The following is a 6,176-nucleotide window of genomic DNA, read 5'->3' on the forward strand; positions in this document are numbered from 1 at the left end:
CCTGTGGTCCCAGCTACTTGGGAGGTGGAGGCAAGAGACTCGCTTGAGCCCAGGAGTTGGAGGTTGCTGTGAGTTGTAATGCCACAGCACTCTACCCAGGGGGACAGCTTGAGGCTCTGTCTCAAAAAAAAACAAGGAGGTGGTCAGTGTAGGGAAGTGGTCAACCATGGAGGCTGTAGGGTATATCATAAAGATTGTATAATTAAATCCATATGGTAGTGACCCATGAATAGACAGACCAGTAAAATAAAATAGAAAGTTTGGAAATAGGCACAAATACAGATAACATTAGTATATAATAAAGGGGTCTCTCAAATCACAGAAATAAATATGGGGGGGGTTGTCCGTTTGTTTGTTTGTTTGTTTGTTTGAGATAGAGCCTCAAGCTGTTGCCCTGGGTAGAGTGATGTGGCATCACAGCTCACAGCAACCTCCAACTCCTGGGTTTAAGTAATTCTCTTGCCTCAGCCTCCCAAGTAGCTGGGACGAAAGGTACCCACCACAATACCTGGCTATTTTTTGGTTGTATTTGTCATTGTTGTTTGGCAGGCCTGGGCCAGATTTGATGTATGTGGCTGGCACCTTAGCTGCTTGAGCTACAGGCGCCACCCAAATATGGGGCTATAATAAATGGTACTAGGACAAACGTAGCCATTTGAAACAAGATAAATGAAATGCATGCCTTACACCATACACAGGATAAACTCTAAAAGAATCAGAGACCTAATACACAAATGAAAGCATACAAGTACTACAAGCAAACCTGGACAAATTTCTCTTCAACCTCAGTGTAGTAAAAGGCTTTCTAATGATAGTTAAAAATTCAGATTTCATAAAGGAAAATATTAATAAATTTGACTATATGAAAAATAACAAAAAGTTCTATGTATGGGCAGTGCCTGTGGCTCAAAGGAGTAGGGCACCGGCCCCATATACCAGAGGTGGCAGGTTCAAACCCAGTCCCGGCCAAAAACTGCAAAAAAAGAAAAAAAAATAGAAATTTATATTCTTAGGGCGGCACCTGTGGCTCAGTGAGTAGGGTGCCAGACCCAAATACTGAGGGTGGCGGGTTCAAACCTGACCCCAGCCAAACTGCAACAAAAATTAGCCAGGCATTGTGGCAGGCGCCTGTAGTCCCAGCTACTTGGGACGCTGAGGCAAGAGAATCACTTAAGCCCAGGAGTTGGAGGTTGCTGTGAGCAGTGTGACATGACAGCACTCTACCAAGGGCAATAAAGTGAGACTCTGTCTCTTAAAAAAAAGTTCTCTGGGCTTGGCACCTGTGGCTAAAGCGGCTAAGGCGCCAGCCACACACACCTAAGGTGGCGGGTTCGAATCCCCAGCCCGGGCTCGCCAAACAACAAGGATGACTGCAACCAAAAAACGGCCAGGCGTTGTGGCAGGCGCCTGTGGTCCCAGCTACTTGGGAGGCAGAGGCAGGAGACTCGCTTGAGCCCAGGAGTTGGAGGTTGCTGTGAGCGTGATGCCATGGCACTCTGCCCGGGGTGATAGCTTGAGGCTCTGTCTCAAAAAAAAAAAAAAGTTCTCTGTAATTTTACCATAAACAAACACAGCTGAACAAACTAGGGGGCAATTTTGCAATAGATCACAGATAAAAGGAATTATCTTTTTTTCTTTTGAAACAAGATCTTGTTCTGTTATCCAGGCTAGAGCTCAGCTCACTGCAACTTCAAACTCCTCACCTCAAGCGATGTTCCTGTCTTAGCTTCCTAAGTAACTGGGTCTATAGGCACATACCACCACATCTGGCTAATTTTTCTATTTTTTGTAGAAACCGGGTATCTCTCTTGCTCAGACTGGTCTCAGACTTCTGGCCTCAAGGGATCCTCCTGCCTCAGCCTCCCAAAGTGCTAGGATTACAAGAGTGATCCACTGCCCCTGGCAGAAATTATCCTTAATATATAAAGGACTCTGAAACATTGAGAAATGAAGACTTGTGCACCATAATTAATTCTGCCACACTCTTCCAAATAATTGAAGAGCTCCTAACCCATTCTAGGAGGGTAGCTTTACTTCATACTAAAGCCAAAAGACACAACAAGGCTTGGTGCCTGTAGCTCAGTGACCAAAGGCACTAGCCACATACACCGGAGCTGGCAGGTTCAAATCCAACCTGGGCTGCCAAACAACAATGACAACTACAACCAAAAAATAGCTGGGCATTGTGGAGAGTGCCTGTAGTCCCAGCTACTTGGGAGGCTGAGGCAAGAGAATTGCTTAAGCCTAAGAGTTGGAGGTTGTCACTCACCAAGGGTGACAAAGTGAGACTTTGTCTCAAAAAAAAAAAAAAAGACACAAGAAAAAAAATCTATACACTAATATCCTTTATGAATATTGATACAAAAATCCTCGACAAAATAGCAGCAAACTGAATTCAGCAGAATATTAAATTAAATGTATAATATGCCATAAGCAAGTGGGATTTATTCCCAGAATGCAAGACTGATTCAATATAAAAAATTAATTAGTATAATATATGACATAAGTGCTCGCTTCGGCAGCACATACACTAAAATTGGAACAATACAGAGAAGATTAGCATGGCCCCTACACAAGGATGACATGCAAATTCATGAAGTGTTCCATATTTTTAAAAAAATTAAAAAATAATAAAAAAAATACCATATAAATAGGTTGAAGGGAAAAGATAGTCATCTTTTTTTAAGGCTTTTAATGTATTTTAAGAAGTTGATGTGGCATTATTGCTCCATTTCTCAGAAAAACTCGAGATTTAAAGAATCAAGGACAAATCAAACATAACACCAATTTTAAAAAAATGCACAGCATAACTACCTACAATAAGCAAAGCTAAGAGCTACTGTGAGACCATCAGTGTACAGCAGCAACCCTGTTCCCAAGACTGTACTAGGCCTATCAAGAAAAGCTGTGAACGGCAAAATCATAGACACAAAAGGGCCATTCCCAGGGCACCGGCCCCATATGCCAAGAGTGGTGGGTTGAAACCCGGCCCCCGCCAAACTGCAACAAAAATATAGCCAGGCATTGTGGTGGGCACCTGTTGTCCCAGCTACTTGGGAGGGTGAGACAAGAGAATTGCCTAAGCCCAGGAATTGGAGATAGCTGTGAGCTGTGACACCACAGCACCCTACGGAGGGTGATAAAGTGAGACTCTGTCTCTACCAAAAAAGGGGGTCCATTTCTGGGTCATTACAAGGAAGTTAACCTTGTAACCTTGGAGGTTAACTTGCCTCCAAGACAAGGATGGAGGCAAGTTAACACATGATTTTTTTAAAGACATACTAAAATGAAAATCTCTAGAAGAAAATGTCTTCCTTAAAGACATGAGGGGTAATGGATGGGACATAACAGAACTGTGTGTACCTGTTCTGTGACCTCTGTGGACATGTACCTGAATTCTCCCTGAAAGTGAATGGGGCTAAGGTCATGGGGAATGTCCGGTTTTTGTGATGTTAGGTGGCAGTATCTTTGGGGTGGGGAGTGTAAGGATAAGAAAACAAAATGAGATGGACAAAAAAACGGAAGGATCAAGGTTCACGGGACTGTCATTGGATCCCTTTGCCATGGCTCCGCCAGGCCCTCAACAATGGCCTTTGAGACTCCAGGAATGCACCAAATAGAACTGATTGGTTAGACACGGTACAGGACTCATCTGTTAAATAGGCTCCTGCCTGGCACTCTGCCTCCAGCAACGCCCTGCAGGAGCACAGGCAGGGCAGACCCGACTATTGGGAGGAATCCCTAACACCCTTCCAGGGTAGAATTCTGACTCGACCCGAAAGGGTCCTTCTTCTAAGGGTTTTGAGAAACCAGACACTACAGCTTTATTAGTATCGAGGACATTCATTTGGAGCAAATTCAGCTCCAGGAGCTGCACAATGGATGCAGGAGGATTTCCACTGATTGCCCCAATTCCTTCCATTGTAGCAGCTTGGCCAAAGTGCTCGGTTGTTGGTGGCATCGATCCCAGGTTCCATCCGGCAACACGGTGGAGGTTCTAGAGTAGGGTGACCAGACGTCCCGCTTTTGGTGGGACAGTCCCAATTTTTAACAATTTGTTCCATGTCCCACAGCATTTTTAAAAAGTCCAGATTTTTGGAAAGAACCCAGGAACAGGCGGGAGAACAGTAAGGGAATATATGGTTTTCGGCTGCCATGTGGCTATTTTGCCAGGATATGAGTTTTATATTATTTTGGTTAATTTTATAATGTTAAACTGTAATAACAACAAATAATTGTTGAGAAGTGATTATCAAGAACTGCTTATCAAAGTTTGCATTGTTGTCAGGCTCCGCCGCCACCCCCACCCCCCAAACAGTGTCCCGCTTTACCAATGTTAAAATCTGGTCACCTTATTCTAGAGGAGCTGGGGTAGCAGCTGGCACAGGAGCAGAGGGCTTGGCGCCCCTATTGTTTGTTCCCCCAGCACCTCCACAGCCATCTGGCGCATCGGCATCTCCAGTCTCTCCCTGCAGGGAAGGTTCCCTTGACTCCTTCCTGCTGTGGCCGCCTCAGTTCTCCCTGTGGCCTGCGCTCCTCCCGCCTGTGCCCCGTTTCTTTGCCCCTCTTGGTTGTGCAGTTCTTCCGTCCCCTGCAGTCGTTCTTGGCGCTCATCAAGTCCTGTCTCGTTAGCATGGCCTGGCGCTGGACACGAGCAGCCTCCACCTCCGTCTCCAGCTTCTCACACTCAAAGCAGCCAGGCTCTGCCATCTGGGCGGCTGCCCTCGCTCCTTGTGAAATTGCTGGTTCTTCACAGCCAGCTTTTCTGGAAGTCCCTCCTCCTCAGCTGACCGGTCCCTGGGCTGCGCAGTCCCAGGACAGGAGACGTGGTGATCTGCAAGGAGCCTGGTCGGCGTCTGCGCAGAGCTGTTCACGCAGCGGCTCCCCTGAGAAGGCCAGGTGCCTTTCCCCAGGGCCTTCCTGTGTCCCCGCGACGACCACGGTCCTCTCCACCTGGCCACACACAGACCCGTCCAGGAAGGTTCGGACCATAAGGACAGCCCTGATTTCCACGGAGTGGCATCTCGTCCGGCTCCGCTTTGGCATCTCTGCCAAGGCCCATGTTTCCGAGGGGACAAAGCCGAGGCCTTTAGCCTTATGGATGAAGACTTGGCCTTCCAAAGTTACTCAATTAGTTTCCTCCTCGGTGATGTCAGGGGGAGATTGTCCACAAATGGGCGGCTCCGTTGGGTGAAGGTCTTCTCTCCTGGTTTCCTAAAATTCTTCAAGTCAACAGTCAAGACTTCGTTTGGCTGCTGGGCCACTGCCCATTTGCAGGTACTGGCGGTGGCAGTGGTGGCAGCGGTGGCTGCTGACGACACTTCCTTGGACTGAGGTTTTGCTTCTCCGAGTTAAAAGTTTTATCGCTCAGCGTACTTGCACCCCTCTACCGACTGGTCTCTCCTCAGAGTAAGGGCCACGCTACACAGCCTCTACCGACCTGAGAAAAGAGCCCCACACAGTCATCCTAATTGATGTAGACAGTATTTGACAAGATGCGTGGCCAAGACACTCAATAAATTAGGAGTATGATAAAGTCCATATGTGAGAATTTCTCAGCTAGTATCACAGTCAAAGGAAAAACTTTTCCTCCAAGGTCAAGACCGAGGGTGCCCACTTTTTGCCACTTCTAGTCAACATAGTACCCAAAGTTCAGATCTAACCAGAACAATGAAGAGAAAGAATAAAAGGTGTCTGAATCAGTAAGGAAGAAGTGAAGTTCTCTCTGTTCACAGATGGCATAATCTTATATGTAGAAAACCACAATATTCCCCCCAAAAACCTATTAGTGCTAATAATCAAATTTAGCAAAGTTTCAGGATACAAAATCAACATGCAAAAGAGTTGCATTTTTATACACTAGCAATGAACAATCTGAAAAGGAAATTAAGAAACCAATTCCATTTACAATAGCATCAGTAAGAATAAAATACTTAGGAATAAATTTAACAAAAAAAATGAAAGGTTTGTACACCGAAAACCACAAAACATTGCTAAAATAAATTAAAAAGACATAAATAAGTGAAAGAAAATCTGTGTTCATGGATTGGAAGGCTTAAGATTGTTAAGATGGGCTCGACGCCGTGGCTCAAGTGGCTAAGGCGCCAGCCACATACACCTAAGGTGGCGGGTTCAAATCCCCAGCCCGGGCCCGCCAAACAACAATGATGGCTGCA

General features: G+C 45.9%; 1 protein-coding gene and 1 non-coding gene across 2 annotated transcripts in view; one reads left to right on the forward strand and one right to left on the reverse strand.

Annotated features, from left to right (window-relative positions):
- Positions 1–6,176, reverse strand: part of RHPN2 (rhophilin Rho GTPase binding protein 2) — a 74,261-nt gene that overhangs the window by 38,840 nt on the left and 29,245 nt on the right. The window lies entirely within an intron of this gene.
- On the forward strand, positions 2,507–2,613 carry LOC111727987. The gene has a single exon (XR_002775413.1). It is a non-coding gene; the product is annotated as a U6 spliceosomal RNA (small nuclear RNA).

This window comes from Otolemur garnettii, unplaced genomic scaffold (assembly GCF_000181295.1).
Source record: "Otolemur garnettii isolate 467f Iridium unplaced genomic scaffold, OtoGar3 scaffold00135, whole genome shotgun sequence".
Taxonomy (NCBI): domain Eukaryota; kingdom Metazoa; phylum Chordata; class Mammalia; order Primates; family Galagidae; genus Otolemur; species Otolemur garnettii.